The sequence below is a fragment of the Talpa occidentalis genome, unplaced genomic scaffold (assembly GCF_014898055.3).
Source record: "Talpa occidentalis isolate TD23 unplaced genomic scaffold, MPIMG_talOcc4v2.1 talOcc4.13, whole genome shotgun sequence".
In the NCBI taxonomy this organism is placed as follows: Eukaryota; Metazoa; Chordata; class Mammalia; order Eulipotyphla; family Talpidae; genus Talpa; species Talpa occidentalis.
The window spans coordinates 25,040,816-25,058,935 of NW_023601322.1; the positions used below are offsets into that span (position 1 = coordinate 25,040,816).

Here is an 18,120-nt window from a genome sequence, read left to right on the forward strand (position 1 = left end):
AGAATAAAGGGGAAGACAAGGAATATTTATTCTGCATTTTAGAATTGGTGAATCAGATTGGGAGTAGGAGACTTGACATGACAGACAAGAAAAGGGTGACATCGTCCTTGCACTGAATGTTTTACAGAGTAGCTCCATAAAAAGGGCAGGTTCCATGGTTCCTTCCCTGCAAGGAAAAGCTGAAGAAACTTGGAGAAAATCCAATCTGACCCTTTTTGGGTACTGAACCACCTTTATAAACACCAAATAGTTTATTGAAAATCACTCAAGAAAACTGTAGCTAATTGCAATGGAAACCAAAAGTATACATTGATGATTAATCAGTCTATGAAATAAATGATTCCTAAATTCAAATCCAATTGCAAAATGAAAATGATGGATAGCAGACTTATACAACCAAGAAAAGACTGCATAAAAACCTATCTTTGTATTCCTTTATCTGTGTTATAGTGGATTAAAAAATGATAAAAGGCAAAACAATTGCTCTCATAGAAGTAGAAAATGAACGCTTGTCAAAAATTTTATTCAACACATAAATTAATGAGAGTGTGAGGTAGGTGCTAAAAGTAGTTCAAGGGAACATCTAATATGAATGTATGTATGTATATGTGTATATACACATACATATCTGATACGCACACTCATACACTCATATGTAGATACAGGTAATCAGGGATGCTCAAATAATGGCCTAATAAGTGTAAGGTGTTCTCTATGGGAATTTACAAAAACTGTCACCACCAAACTTGAATCAGACTCCACTAATCCCTTCACTATTGGACTTCACTGTTTATCATTGTTCAGCATCTGGGCCCCGATTTTAGCAAGAATCTTGAATCAGTTTAGAGAAGATTCTCACCATTGCCATTTGATCACCTAGGTAAGTCCTGAACAAAATCTTATCAAGTAGTTTTAGCCAGAATCTCCTATTCCCCCCCTAACCTCCTTGTTTCCTCTTTGAATTTTCTACCCACTAATGCTGTCCCTACCCTCCCATACCCCAGTTCCTGGCTAAATATTGCCACTTGTCTATGTTGTATTGGGAATTTAAACCAGGAATTTCTCTTTTGCTCCATTACAGTAATTCCTGAATATTTTCAAATAATTTTAAACTACTGTTTAGCATTGATTTTCTTTGCCAAAAGTGATAATCAATTATCTCTCCATTGGGAAAAATTCCTTTGCATTTTTAGAGTCAAATGCATTTGCATTTCTATTAGTTATGTACAATTGGCAGAATTATAAAATTAGTCAAAAATGATCAAAGCAATGGTCACCTATAAATTCAGATAACCCTGAGTCTGTTAGTCAGTGTTCAGTATTCCACTGGAAGGATACCCAGTAATCATGTCCATTTCATTTGATTTAATCAAAAATAAAGAGAGATATAGACACACATAGTCACAGTCATAAATCAAGTCATTCACTTACAAAAAAAAAAAAATATAGCTTAGTAGCACCACTAAATGGACAACTCATCTGGATCATTTTGCTAGATAGGTTTTAAGAGTATAGATTAGCAACCTTTTCCTGTGAAGGGCCAGATAGTAAATATTTTTGTCTTTATAAGTCATGTTGTCTCTGTCTCAACTATTCAACTCTCATTGCAACAAGAAAGCAGGTATAGACAAAATAAAAACAAATGTATACATCTGGATTTGGCCCATGGAAGGCAGGTAGCTGACTTTTTATATAAGAATCATTGCAAAATGCTCTGCTAACTGCAATGAGGAGTTAAGAGTTATCCGTTATGGTCCCCACATATTCTTATCTCCAAGTCAGTATACAATAATAAATGCAAATAAAAAGATATATGTTTATGAAATAAATAAGAATACATTTTGATGTTCAAAATAGTTTATAAAATTTCATATTTTGTAACCATATTTACAATTTATTTTTTCTGACCTTCATGAACTTATAGTTTGGATGGGAAGATATGACTCAGTTAAAAAACACTGAAAGGTCAAATGAGTGATGTAGATAACAATTTTCATAAATATTCAAGACTGACATGGAAAAGTTTTTGGAAATAAATGGAATCAAGAGAAGATACAATGAGAATCATAGTTGTGAACTAAACCCTAAAGGAGATAGTATCTGTACTAGAAGAAAGATAGCGAGTGTTCTAGAAAGATTCTAAGCATAGCTGCATAAATATCTTCATGTAGTACCCTCTACAAAGTAAGTGGATAAAGTTATATGTTTTTGTTGCTATTGTTTTTAATGAACAACATTAGTATGAAAGTGCAGAATCTAGTGTAACCAGAGTTGAGTATATCTCAGGGTTTATGCTACTACTACAGAACATGAATTATGAATTTGATTCTTATTCCAAATAGTTTGGTGTGTATGTGTGGTGAAGGCTTAAATGGCTAATATGTTCCTACAATTCATAAAATCTTCTTTCATAATTGCCACTGAAAAATAAATATATCTCTCCGGTCTAGCATTCAAATATCATTATTTGAGTTTTAAACATGTTTTAGCAGAGTACATTAAATTACCATAGGAATCACTTTCATTCAGTTAACTTACTCATATTTATATCATCACCAATTCATAATTTTCATAGGTTTAAAAAAAAACTATTGATTTATTTGAGATAACATTGGTTTATGTTACCATATGTGATTCAGAAGAATAGATTTGCACCCCCTCGTGTGTACATCACAACACCCTACACACCCCAGAGCACCCATATCTCTTTATTGTATGCCATTAACCCCCCTTCCAATGTTATTTCCACCCCTCTCCCTGTCTAGTGGCCTTAATTCTGTAGTCATTTCTAGAATTTGTTTTGGTTTAGTCCTGTCTGCTCCTTTGTATTGTTTCTCTGTATTTCACATATCAGTGAAATCTGACATTTGTCTTTCTACCTCTGGTTTATTTCACTTAACATAATTCCCTCCAATTCCATCCAAGTTTTTGACAATTGCAGTTTCTCTCTTTTTTTTAATTTTTATTGCTGAATGGTATTTCATCATGTATATGTGCCATATCTTCTTGATCCATTTGTCTGTCATTGAGTACTTTGGTTGCTTCCATAACTTGCATATTGCAAATTGTGCTGCAATGAACATAGGAGTGCATAAATCTTTACTTTCATTTGTCTCCAAACATATTTTATTTTCTTCTTTGATTTCTTCATGAACCTAGTAGTCACTCAGCAGTATGTTGTTCAGTTTCCAAATATTAGAGATATTCCTTGCTTTCTTATTGTGGTTAACTTCCAGTTTGATACCATTGTGATCAAAGAAAATGTTTGCTATAGTTTTAGTCTTCATCAATTTATTGATACTTGTTTTATGACCCAACATGTTATCTATCCTGGAGAATGTTTCATGTACACTTGAGAAGAATTTGTACTCAGCTTTTTAGGGATGTAGTGCCCTAATTATTGAATTGAATGTTATTATGTTTGCTTTATTCCAGTAAGAAAAATAAACAAACAACAACAACAAAAGGAAAAGAGGTTACTGCCTAAGTGAAGAAGAATAGAGTAGAAACACAGGGAAATGATACCATGAGTAACATATGAGCTTCTTTAAGTGGGTTAACTACTTAACTCCTAGTGTTTTTCAGTGCTTAAAAATTTGTCTTTGCTCTTGTGCCGACTGTACAAAACCAGCCCTTTAGTCACTAATTTCAGAACTATGCCTCTGTGTCTAAGAGAAGAGCAGTAAAAGAGTGGAAGATACTTCAGTCTCTGCGGTGGCCCTTTAAAGTTTCATTCTAGACATGAAAACGGAAGCACTCAATATCTTGTTTAAAGTTTTGCATCTGTCCCAATACATTACTCATTTCAACATACCCTTATCATCACCCCCTCTTCTTCCTTCTCCTTCTTTACACCACTACCATCACCACCCCATCATCATTCACAGCCATTGATCCCTCAGTGTCAGAAACCAAAGAATGAAAAATGTCCTAAGCCTTGGTTTTTGCTCCCATTAAAACGGGAAGAATAAAGTGAAAGGAGCCAAAATGCACTGTGGTCATGCTAATTGGCATCTCTCTGATGGTGGGAGAGAGAAGTTACACAAAAAATGATGCATTGGAGCCTCTCTGGTGGCACAGGGGTTAAAGTCTCAGCACTATCACACTATTGCCAGCCACTGTGGCATGAGTTCAATGGCCGGCCAGGGAGCTACCCACATGGCACAGCAGACCTCTCCTGTCTTGCCCACTGCTCCCCTTAGCAGTGTATTTCTTTTTCTTTTTTTTTTTTTAAAGATTTATTTATTGATTGATTGATACATACATACATACAAGCACTGGGTACAGTCAGAAGCGCGAGAGGGTGAGAGAATTCACCAGAGCCAGAGCGGGGAGCAGAGCAGGCAGAAGGACCGAAGGACACTGCTGAGGGGAGTGCGGGCGGCAGGAGAGGTCTGCACGCTACTTGGGACCCTCCTCCGGTGGCCGGGGAGCAGCCGGGGATCGAACCAGTGCTGTAGAGGCTGCAGGCAGCTTCGCAACCCAGCACCCAACCGCTGCGCCACCGGGGAGGCCCGCTTAGCAGTGTATTTCAATAGAAATGCCTGTTCTGCTCCCCACTCTGTCTCTGACCTACACTCCAGTTCTTGCATGCATACATAAATAAAAATAAATTTTAAAAATAAGGAAAGTAATCCATTGTGAAACAAGGTGACTGAATCAAATGAGTGTTAAAGTCAAGTACCTTAGAAAGCAAATGGCTCATTGAATGTTGTAGCTGTTCAGGTGACTCTGTTCTCTTTCTCTCAACTCAGTGCTATACTTTATAAATCTGACCTCCTCTAGAGAACCCCCATCCCCATTCTCTGCCACTCTTTGTTAGGTACTCCTCTCTAAAGCACAATAGGCAGAAGTCCCCCTTAACTACCAGTCATCAAAAATACTTGTCCCTTAATGCTTATTTGTCTTCCCAAATAAAAAGTAATCTTATTCTACAAAGAAGTAACAATTTGTTCATTATTTTATGCCTAGTACAGTGTCTCAGACTAGAAGCTACTCAATAAAGTAAGAAAATAAATGCTTTTAGATAAAGGAGTGCTTTCTTTAAATTGTAGCATCATAAAGAAAGATGAAAAATGCATAGTTAACAAGAAAGTTAGACAGAGAGAAGATGGAAATTAGACCTTATTGTGAGGGAGAAATTGCTACATATTGGTGAAAATAATTTAGGATACTGTTTAAGAGTTTGATTCTGAAATCACTTACATTTGGGTTTATATTTTGGCTGACACTAGGTAGATATAGTTCTTTCACAATTTCCTCAAATCTCTAAGTCTCCATTTCATAATCTGTACACTGAGAATAATAATGATGTAAATATCAGATTTCTCTGATGGTTAAATATAAAAATGATTTTAGCATATAGTGAAAAGGAAATAATAGCATCAATAAGTTTAAATAAAAACTTGTCCTAAGTCACATAGTATGACAATAGTAAGATTGACTCCACTTTTGGCTGACTGCATATCCCTATTCCTTACATTACACTCAGCAACTCACAACTCTAATAGGGCTTTTGAAGAGCAATTTTAGAATCACAACTGCTTATTTCAAAAATAACCACCAAACCACAAAGCTTCATTGGAAATGCAGATTTCTAGGGCACACACACACACACACCCAAGCTGGTGCCCCAAATGGCACCAGGACAACAGCATCCCCTTAACAGTGATTAGAAAATAAAGCATGAATATCTTATATTTAAATTTCTGCCAGTTTCAAAGAGCAGAGTCAAATGAAGAGAGACTTGGCAGGTGTCTAATCTAAACCAGAAGGATGAAGAGAAAGGAGCCAAAAGGCACTGTGATCACCGATTGATTCCTTCAGTGCTAGGAGGGGCAGGATGATGGGTGCCAGGGACCATGAGATATTGTTCATTCCCTGCATGTGAAAAAATGAAAGCATTCAGCTTCCAAACACCTGTGCTCTCCCAGCTTGAAGTCAAAACTGGTGCTGGATGTAAATTCAATTGTGTTCTAGGCCTGAGGGGAAGGTGGACTCAAGTGAGCCAAGATTTCAGGCCCCCACATGCAGGAAACTGGTGTGCCTTCCTTCACTTTCGAAGACTTCTAAAATGTGGAACCAACATTTCCAAAATGTACTTGTCTATCTTCAAAATTATTTAAAACATGAAATAACAATCACTAGAAGTCAGGAGGCAGAAAATTTGGAGAGTGAAATGACTCCTGGATTTCTGTAAAGAGGACTGGGAACAAAAGTCTGCTCTCAGCCATACCAAACAACAATGTTGTATGTTTCTTTGTTACAAAGGTTAATACTAGAACATGGGTCCTCTTCAATGTACACAGAATGATGCCTCATTAATGTGTGTTTCAGGGGCAAGTGCCATAGAAGCTCAGGTTAGCAAAGATGAATAAGCATTCTGAGCAGCGTTCATGGAGCCAGACCCTGAGGGGTAGAGAAAGAGTAGAAGGAGGAAGAATCAATAAGCACAGAACTTGAGAGGAAGAAGAGAGAAAAGAATAAATGCAATATTTGCATCTTGGAATGAATACAAGTTAGAGCAAGAACAGAAGTTAAGGAATTCTGATCTATGCCCTAGATGCTTGCCTGTTTTTTGTGTTCCCTGAAATCACACCTTATTTTTATAGTAAACAAGGATTCTGAAGTCCTTCCTTTCCCTCCCCTCAGTAAGTGCTCTGGGATGGGTTTTTCAAAGTCATCTCCTTATAAACAAATGGGACTGTATTAAACTAAAAAGTTGCTACATAGTGAAAGAAACTCTCATTAACATAAAAAGACACTCTATCAAAAATTACGCATCATACATCTGACAAGGGGCTAACATCACAATCTACAAAGAACTCCTATAACTCAACAACAATAGCAAAAGAACCCAATCAAAAGAATAGCTAAATAAAGACTTCTCCAAATAAGACATACAGATGGCCAACCAACATATAAAAAAAAAAAAAATTGTATCTTTTGTCAGCAGACAGGGGAATGTAATTTAAAACCACTATTAGATACCACTTATTAAAAAAAAAAAAATCAGAAACACGTATTGGCAAGGGCATGGGAATAAAGGAGCCCTCCTGTGCTGGTGATGGGAAAACAGGTCATTCCAGCCCCTATGGAAAACCTGTAGGTTCCCCAAAATACTAAAAGTTGATATATGATTCATCAAGTCCACTCCTGCTGTTTTTCCAAAGAAAATAATGATTTCATTCATATGTGGAAAAAGAAGCCAAACAAAGGGACAGACAAAACTAAACCAAAACAAATATTAGAAATATAACTGCAGAATTGAGGCCACCAAAGTGGGAAAATGTAAGTAGGGATTACAGAGGGGAGACGGCCCGGTAGTCTCTGGTGAAGTACTATAGGAGCTTTGGAGGTGGATGTGGAGCTGTTACATACATTTGTAAAGCTGTGCACCTATCCCCCTAAATCATGCACAATGTTATAAACCAATGTTAAATAAAAATGCAAAAGATAAGAAATGAAAATAAATAGATGCTTTGACCCTCCTTTTCTTTTTCTTCAATCAATAGGGTATAAGGAAATCTGCATTATGGAATCTGAGACTTCTGGTTTGAGTTCTGTCACTTGAGTGCTGATTTTTCTGAATTCCACTTTCTTCATCTGTAAAATTCAAATAAAACAGCATGCATTTAGGGCCTTCCCAGTGGCACAGTTGTTGAGCGCTGGGTTGCAAAGCTGCCCGCAGCCTCTGCAGCGACTGTTCTTTCCCCGGCTGCCGGGTGAGGGTCCCACATGGCACGCAGACCTCTCCTGCTGCCCACTGCTCCCCTCAGCATTGTATCGTCAGTCTGCCTGTTCTGTTTCCCGCTCTGGTGAATTATCTCACCCTCCCGTACTTTTGCATGTACCCAGTGCTTGTATAAATAAAAAAAAATTAAAAAATTAAAAAAAGTAAATGAAAAAACAACAACAACAACAAAAAACCCAGCATGCATCTAGTAAATCCAACTCTGCCACTAAAGCTCAAAGGAACTTAAGTAAAGTTATTTTCACCATGTTTAAGTTTCCTTACTTATAATTTGGAAATGATATTGCTCAGTTTACCTCTGAAAATGGTGTTGATTAAATGAGATGATATAGATAAAAGCAATTGATAAACCATATGATGCAGGTTTATTCATCTACTCTACACATTGTGGAATTGCATTGTGCCTCCATGTCTTCAAGTTACTTTCTTCCTTCAGAGATTGAGCATCCCCATTACCTACCCTTATTTTCCACATGTCAAGCTTCAGCTTAACCTGCACCACATCCTCGAAGCTTTCCTGAGTAGCTGAGAGCTCAGTGGTTTCTTCAGCTGGATATTTACATGACACCATGACACCATGCTACCAGCTATTGTATTGTTCTGTTAAAAGTGTTTTTATGTCTGTTTCTTATATTTCCTAGGAAATCTGGCCTTTCTTTCCTTATGCTCACTGGGGCACGGATCTCACTGGCTAAGTGGTCTGAGCAGTAGCCAAGGGGATGCTCTCACCCTGACAGGAAGTTCTCTTTGAGATCAGAGAGAAGCTCAGTCATTAGTTCTTTCTGCTGCTGTTATGCACTCATGCTTCCAACTTCCTTCTCTGTTCAGCCAGCCAGTCCATACTGATTTGAGATGGAGCACATAAGGATTCAGATAGTTTTTATTTTACCACTTCTTTTATGCTTTTTTTTTTTTTAAACTTTCTTCTGATGTTTTGATGCTAGTGATGATTCAGCTCAGTTTGCCAACTACTGTGATATTGTTATTTTTTGGGAGGTAACACAGTATTTCCCAAATTTCTTGCCCTGGTGGGGGTAAAGTGACTTACAGAGTGGAGCAGGATCCAACAATGGTTGAGAGGAAATGGTTATTTTGATTTGCAGAATTGTATTCAAGTGGAAAAATAAAGCTGGATTTACATAAACACATTCCTAAGAAATACCCAGTAAGGCGATAAAGATTCTTAGGTTGTCTAGCAATCAGGTACCTGAACTTTGGTCCTTTCTCAAGCTATTTTCTAATGGATTCATGGCAAATGACTTAGAGGCTTGGCAGTAGTCGTACAATTCTAGTGTCCCGCAAGTTCAGGCTGACCCTAAACATCACCATTTAATGGTTGATATAAAGAATATCTTACTTGCATTGGATTTATTTTTATTAAATAAATTCCCTTACTTTTTAAAAGACTAAACTGTTAGTATACACTGTTTGGAGGATTACTCAGACCCAGACAGGATGTTGTGTCCCAAATTCTTGAGCTGGTGAGCAGCCTGTTGTCCTTTGGGATTATGTCATTACAGATAAATGAAGTGCCTAAATTCATACCCAAGTTACCCATCAACATCTGCACTTACATTGTACACTCAAGGTAGAATGACCAAGGACCCAGTATGCTCGGACAGTCCTACTTTATGCCTGTTGACCTAAAGGAATTATGTGCAGTACCTGCTTTCACTCTCAGAAGTGTGGTGTAGGGAATATTAAGGGACACCCTATTGTAGATGCCCATCTGAAGAGTAAAATCTGAGAATGAAACTTTCTACACACTGAGACAGCAGTCTTAACTTACAGGGGCTTCTTAGGATATTTCCACACATCATCAGTCTAAATAAAAGCCCTAAGTTTACTCATTTCTTTCCTCAGTTGTAGGGGGTTGGAAGGGGTCATGAAATTTTGCCTTAATTATTAAGAGTATCTGCTCATGGTCAGAATGTGTAACAAACCTTAGAAGTATATGTGACATTTTCATTTTATTTTATTTTTATTATTATTTTTTAAAGATTTATTTATTTATTTATACAAGCACTGGGTACAGTCAGAAGCGTGGGAGGATGAGAGAATTCACCAGAGCCAGAGTGGGGAGCAGAACTGACAGACTGACAAAGTACACTGCTGAGGGGAGCAGCGGGCACGGCAGGAGAGGTCTGCACACCATGTGGGACCCTGCCTGGCAGCAGGGGATCAAACGGGCGCTGCAGAGGCTACAGGAAGCTTTGCAGTCCAGCGCTCAACCACTGCACCACCAGGGGAGGCCCTATATGTGACATTTTCAAATGGTTCTGTAAATTCAGAGAGGTTGACTACATGCAAATGTGGCAAGATATTATCGAATAGGGGATCATGGAATAAGATAGAAATATTCATTATATTGTTCTTGTATTTTTTTTCCTGTAGAATTGGGATGCTTCAGAATATAAAGAGAGCAGAGATAGGGAATTAGCCTTGATATTAGAATGGTCTGCACGGTCAGTAGCCAACAGGGCTCACTTAGTGCTTCACAAATGAGACACCAGACCTTTGAATCATACACAGACACATGTAAATGATAAATTACAAATAATTATCACAGCGGCCCAACCCTCTTCCCCCTGTTGATCCCTCACAGTTCCAAGGGCAACATTGGTGATAGGTATTCTGAAATGACAATAACGTTAATTTCTGATGAGCACTATTTTTGGCAATTTCAATATGTGTGCAACCCCTTATGTTAACATAGCAATATCTAAATTGTTTTTATTTACTTTCCCAAATCTTAATTCCCCACTTCCCTAATTTCTACAGTCATTTTTCTTACCAAAGTTTACAATGTAAAGCTAACATAACTGTAGTATGGAAATGGCGGGGAAGGGGTGGCCTCCTAACTCCTTTTAATACTGAATCATAAGCTGTTAGCCTTCTAATGAAAGAGGTAAGTGAATTAGTTTTATTCAACCCAAGGAACTTAAATTGGTTATCGAAGAGAGTTGCATGTGAAGGACCTAGGGGATGGGTTTGAATATAAATTGAAATTTACTAACACTATGAAAGGGATAACATTGGCAGGCTTCCAAAATATTTGTTCATATCAAGTTTGATATTAATGGATATATAAATTTATGTACACTTTATAGTTAGCATTTTATGAAGTGTTTCTTGAAGTAATTATCAGTCCAGCACCATACCCTAGCTAATAATATTTAATAACAATAATAATGCTTTGTACTTGTGCCAAAGATCACAATGAATTATCAAGTAATTCATTATCCTACAATAACCTGGCTGCACAGAAATATCTCTATGACCTAATTTTGCAAGTGGAGAAACTGAGACCCAAATGTGTAATGAAGAATATCCTCAAAAGTCAACAAATGCAAAGGACAAATAATCAATATCCAATGCCAGTTCCCCTCTCTTGCAGCAAGTAAAAACTTTAGAGTAAGATAAGTTAGAGGCAACTACTCATTATATTAATTATAGTAATCCAAATGTTTTGATACATTGGAATTATATTGCTTTATATGCCTTTTAACACATCTTTGATGTAAAGCTGGTTTATATAGGTACAATGTAGTTGTTTATAGTAACTCTGGTTTTCTGTAATCAACTTCCCATTGCTATTTGGAGAACCTCACTGAATTTGAGGTTTTTCCAGTTAATTGGAACAGATGATTAGACAGAAAGACCTAATAATTTGTACATGTCAAACACTGAATACCTATATTATCACCCTCTTTTCTCCAGCCTCCTCCGCTCTTTTCTCTTAGATATGAAGAAATTTTCCTCTCGTCCTTATGCTTTCTCTTCCTTTGACATATTGATTTTTCCAAAATAATGTGATAATCGTGAATTAAATATTCACTTCTCCTTAGTATATACATATGTTTACGGTTTACAACTATATATTGATATAAAGGACATGCAATAAACTGCATGTTTAAGTCTGCAATTTGATAACTTCTGACATATGCGTACACCCGTGAAATCATCAACACACGATAACAAGCATATCTATCACCCCATGTTTCTTCATGACATTTTGTAATCCCTCCCGCCTGATCCTCTTTAATCCCTGACTCCCAGGCAAGAAGTCATCTTCTTTCTATGACTATAGATTAGTTTTTATATTTTTTAAATTTTATGTAAGTTAAATTACGCAGTAGGTACTTTTGTTGTGTTCTTTCACCTAGCCACTGCTATTTTGAGATTCCCCAGTGTCCTCAGATTTATCAAACTTCATTACTCTTTTTTCTGAATAGTGTTTCAGTGGATAAATATGCCATGATTTGGTTAACTGTTCACCTATAGATGATATTTGCATTGGATTGATTTATTTAAAAGCTTTTACAAACCTACAATAAAATATATGTTTATAGAAAGACTAAGTTCATAGCAGACTTATGTGTAATGTGAGATTGGATACACATACACACATATATATATATAATGAAATATTATTATGCCATGAAAAATGTGGTTTACCATTTGCAACAACATGAATGGACCTTGAACATTATCCTAAGATAAGTGAATCAGACAGGACAAACACCATATGATCTCACTTATATGTGGAATTCAAAAAAATACACATTCTATATAATTCATCTAAATATATACTATATATGTTATAGTTATTTATACATTCATCCTTCCTTGAGTGGTTTCCATGTTCACTTGAGAAGAATGTACATTTCACTGTTGTTAGGCAGACTTTTCTGCAGATAGCTAAGATTTGGTTCATACTGTTATGTAATTCTTCTTTATGTTTGTTAATAATTTTGTTTAGTTTCTAGATTCATTGCAGAAAATAGGTTATTTAAAATTCAAACTAATATGTTTGAATTATATAATTTCATTTCTTGAAATTTTTGCTGGTTTTATTTTGGAGCACTATGGCTTAATGTGTAAATGCAACTATTACATCATCCTGATACTTGAAACTTTTTAACATTATAAAATTTATATATTTTTTCTGGTAATTAGTTCTTATATTCAACTAAATTTTGTATAATACAAATATAGCCCTTTTAGTTTTCATAGGTGATGATTTGTGTTAACTTTTTTACATCTTTTTGCTTTTCATTTATTTGCGTCTTTGAATGGGAGGTGTGATCTTTATAGAGACCAACTAATATTGTGTCTTTTTTATTCATTCAGACTGACAGTCTTTGCTTTTTGTTTTTTGTATTTAATTCATTCACATTTCATGTGACTGTTTCTATGGTTAAATTTATTGCTGCCATTTTGTTCTTTGCTTTCTATTATCTCATTTGTTTTATTCATCTTTTTCTTTTTATTGCCATTTTTGTTAAATATCTATTTGTTACATATTTAACATGATGTTAAATACATATTTTATAATATACCATTTTAATTCCCCTGTTGATTGTGATATTATTATTTCAAAATATTTTCTTAGTGTTTGCTTTAAGGATTATAATATTCATCTCAACTGATTACACTGTGATTATAATATAAATATGATTCTAGGTAAGTTCTGCCCTGCCCTTCAACTGACTTCTTCTAATATTTTTTCTTTATCTTTGACACTCTGATATTTGAATAGGATATACCTAAGTGGTGTAGTTTTACTTGTCATTTTTCCTGCTTGGTGTTCTTTGAACTTTCTGCATCTGTGACTTCATGTCTAACATTAACTTGGTGAAATGGATTTCAGTGCTTCAAATATTGTTTCTATTACTTTATTTTACCTTAAGGAACTCATATTATGTGTATGTTAAATACTTTATAATTGCCCCAGAGTTTTTGGATATTCTGTACCTTTTTTTCATTCTTCTCTTCTTTTTTTTTTTCTGGTTTTGCATTTTTTTATTGTCATATCACCAAACTGAAAGGTCTTTTTCTCAGTCATATCCCATCTTTATAATGAATCATTCAAAGGCAGTCTTCATTTCTATTTCAGTAATTTTGCCCTCCAGTATTTTTTTTTAGATGCTTTCTTAGAATTTCCTTTCTCTACTTATACATGTGTTATTATATGTCCTAGTCTGTTTTTCATTAAAGTTCTAGCATATTAATCATAATTTAAAAAATATCCCTGTTATTAATTTCAGTGTGCCTACCATATCTGACCCAGCTCTTATATGCATAAATGGATAAAATAAATCTTTAAACAAATAATAAATATATCTTATTAGGAAAAAAAAATTAGTTTATTTAAAAACTCTTCATTTTTCCCTTTTCCTGTCCCACCACCCTTTGTGATGAGAACTCTTAGGATCTACTTTCTTAACAACTTTCTAATATCCATAAAAGACATAAATAAATGTGTACCAAAGCTGTAACATTTTACTTTAAATGCAGTTTAGTCAAATGAATTCTGGCAAACTTTAAGAACAGAATATTTAAAAATGCATTTAATTGGATGGTTTTCTAACATACACTAACTTTGGAAGTCTTGTCATCCTAGATCACCATTTGAACGTTTTCTGTGTAGAATACCTGCTGGACATATGCACTTAAAATCAAGCAGGTTGCCTTCATCCTCAAACCATTTTCTACTTGGTTATTTGTTAATACACTGACATACGTCCATCACTCAGCATTGAAATCTCAGATTTATATTCATTCTCCATGTCCCAACTGAGATAAATTATCTTATCACATAACTCTTAGTTTTAAGTGAGAGAAAATGTAGGGGTGTGAGAAATCTAGGAAGCTAGAAGAATAGAGAGCTCAGTTTTCAGATAGCGACACACTCTCAGCTAGGTACTCTTGAAAAAGAAAAAAAAAAAGATTATTTCAGGATCTAGAGCAGTACTACCCAATACAAATATAAAGTGAGTCACAAACATAAGCTCCAGTATAATTTATTTTTTTAGTAGCTACATTAAAAAAAGAAAAGCTAAAACAAATTTTAATATGTATTTTAGGTAATCCAAGATAGCCAAAATATCATATTAATATATAGTTAATTTACAATTATTGAAATATTTTATATTATTTTCTTTATACTAAGGCTTTGAAATATGGTGTGTTATACTCACAATCTATCTCAGTTTTCACAAATTTCATTTCCAGGTCCAGTTACAGGTCCTGCAAACAGAGCATCAGAAAATGGAAGCTAATGAGTCATTCTGGAGTTACTGTGAGATCCATTGCCAGAATTTATAAAATCAATTCATGTCCATGAAACAGGTAAGAACTGAAAAGTAGTTATCAAACTAGTGTAAAATCTACACTTCTTCCCCATAGAGACACCCCCAATTATTTCAGAATATTGCATTATGCTTATCACCCTGGATACCAAAATCATTTAACTATTTACACAGATGTGTGTGTGTGTGTGCGCACACGTGTGTGTGGAGGGGGAGAGAAAGAAGGAGAGAGAAACCATAAGTGTTTCATATGTCTTCATAGTATTTTTTTAAGATTTATTGATTTATATAAGAACCAGGGTACAGGAAGATGCACGGAAGGGTGAGAAGGATTCACCAGAGACAGAGCGGGGAGCAGAACAGGCCAACTGACTTAATAAACTGCTGAGGGGAGCAGCGGGTGAGTCAGGAGAGGTCTACCTCACCATGTGGGTTGCTTGCTAGCCGGCCGGGAATTGAACTCATGCTGCAGAGGCTGTCAACAGCGTCACAGTATGGTGCTCAACCTTCTACACTGCCAGGAAGGCCCGTCTTCATAGTATTTTTAAGGGAAGAATAAGCTTAGATATCTTTCCATATCACTACATAAAAATCTACCTTAATATTTTCATTTGTATCATTAAATGATATGTCTTTTCTGACATTAATTTAACCAATGCCTTGTCAATAGGCATTTAAATTGTTTTTAGGTTCTTACAACTAAACACATTGTGGTTAGAAGTTTTTGTGTATTTTGTGATTATGTGATGCAGAATATATCTTTAATATGTAAGCTGTTGATTCAAAACCTTAAATTTTTGTTAATACTGGCAAATTGCCTTCCAAAATAGATAGCATAGTTCATATCCCACCCACATGGCCTCCACTGTACTTGTATTAAGGGTTAGTAATAAAACTGTGACCTGACTAAAGTATCTACTTATTCAGCCTCACTTCAAAACCCTCACCTCTCTGCACCAACCAATCCAAAAATATCATGTCATAATTTCTGCCCAATTCTAGCCAGCTCACTTTGAAGGCCACCTTCCCCTCAAAACCGCCCAGTCAAGCACCTATAATTACTTCTGCCTAATTTTTCTATTTGAGATGCTACAAAGTTGGTATTTTCCCTTACTGTAGTAAGTCCAATAAACTTAGTTTCATTTGTCTATTTTTTTCTGACCACCTATAAATTAACCTACATTATGCACTGTTTTCACTATAATGGTGTTTCAAGAATGTGTGATCATAATAAGATTTTCTGTAGTAGGTGGGACTAGGAACCTCTAATAGCATCTTTAAATTTCTTTAAAAATAATTTGAGTTGAAATCTATCACATTTAAGTGTCTCTCTCTCTCTCTCTCTCTCTCTTTCTCTTTCTCTCTTGTTCTCTCTCACTTTCTCACTGGAGTAAGCTATTGGCTCCTTATTTTATTTTTTCTTCTTTAGTTTAAGAATAGAGGCAATTAAAAATACCTGTGGTGGAAAATTGAAATGGTGCTGAGCAATGGAGGCAATGAGCTTAATTACTATGAGATGGGAATAGATGGTAAATGATTCTTCTGTCAATTTGAAGACATCAGCACTCATATTTTTCACATGATATGGACTGTGACCTGATCTCACATTTATTCAATTAAGCCAAGGAGTAAAATTCCAAAATGTTTTTTTTTTTTTTCCACATCTGCCAAATCAGCAAGACTTTTTAATTTATTGCATTAATTATGACTCTCACCCACCCAAATATCAAGGGTTGAATGAAGGGGGTGATCTAAAAATTCTATGTAAAGATCATAAATATAAAGTCTTATATGGATCAAAACTAGAAAGCAATGGCTCTAGTCCAGCTCTGTCACTAACTCAGCAAGTCACTTGCATTTTTGAGACCTTGGTCAGCAGATTAATGCCATAAAAACATAGGAGTTAAAGCTCCTTACTTTAAAGCTGTAGGAATCGGCATCACTGAGATTTCCTTCACCTCATACTTTCTGTGATTCATATCGACAGATTCTGTGTCTCTCATTATAGCCTTGGAGATTGATTTTTAGACATATTCATCTTCCAAAGAAAATGACTGGATCCTCTAGTGCTGTTTCTCCTTACATTCTAGGGCCATAAAAACTAGGAAACTGGCCCAGCAGATGTTGACAATGCATCTTTGTCAATGGGGATCATGACATGTTCAGAAATAATTTGATCATTTAAGCCTTAGGAGTTCAGTATCTTCAAGTTCAGTAGAATCTCAAGAGAATGTCTGCTTTTCTTTGCTCTTTATTATGCTTTACAAATGAGGAAACTGAGGCCCAAAGGAGGTGGACTGGGGTCAGTTGCCTTCATTAACATTATTAACATACAAAGAATGTTTTTTTTTTTTTTTAAAGATTTATTTATTTATTTATGCAAGCACTGGGTACAGTCAGAAGTGTGGGAGGGTGAGAGAATTCACCAGAGCCAGAGCAGGGAACAGAACAGGCAGACTGACAAAATACGCTGCTGAGGGGAGCAGAGGGTGCAGCAGGAGAGGTCTGTCACACCATGTGGGACCCTCGCCAGCGTCTGGGGATTGAACCGGCACTGCAGAGGCTTCGGGCAGCTTTGCAGCCCAGTGCTCAACTACTGCACCACCAGGGGAGGCCTCAAAGAATGTTTTTTTTTTTAGGGGAAAAAATGACTTTAAAAACTAAGGAATGTGATGATCACCTTATTGTTCTGACTGTGAGTTTGAGAACAATAACAAGGTAACACTATTTCTGATTGGAGGTAACAAATTTTATTGAAGAGTGGAGCTTTTTAGACAAATTGACAGTAACTGATAGTTCAACCTGTGGGAATGAAATCATAGGCATTTTAAAAAGCTCCTGCTTGAGAGGGCTGTAAATGAAGAACTACTCTTTAGCTTGGAGAAGGAGAACAAATCTTAGATACCATAGCCAAAGCTGTGTTCATGTCACCCCTTCTTACCTCAACTTGAGTTCTTAGCTGAGTTTAGAAGTCTGACATCTGATTTCTGTGGTGATTTCCCATTTGAAAATAGAAGGTCTCTGGATTCTGGATGACACAACTGAGTTTTGACCTAAGAGCTATTTCTCTTCTCTAAATTGAACTCTGTCTTTGAGAGTAAAGTGCTCAACAAGATTCTATTAACTTATCATTTTGCCCAATTTGTGAGTATTTAGTGGCAGTTTAAACAAACAATTGGAGAAAATCAGAGAAGGTGCCACTCTCCAAAGTAGTTCCTATTCTCAGTGCTAGGAAAGATTCTAAAATAGATATGGAAGACTAAAAACCAGGTA

General features: G+C 35.8%; 1 long non-coding RNA gene across 1 annotated transcript in view; it reads left to right on the forward strand.

Annotated features, from left to right (window-relative positions):
- The window catches only part of LOC129145592 (uncharacterized), a 182,959-nt gene that overhangs the window by 124,489 nt on the left and 40,350 nt on the right, over window positions 1-18,120 (forward strand). Inside the window, exon 3 of the long non-coding RNA XR_008551370.1 lies at window positions 14,771-14,887. This is a non-coding gene — a long non-coding RNA (uncharacterized LOC129145592). The remainder of the gene's footprint in view (window positions 1-14,770; window positions 14,888-18,120) is intronic.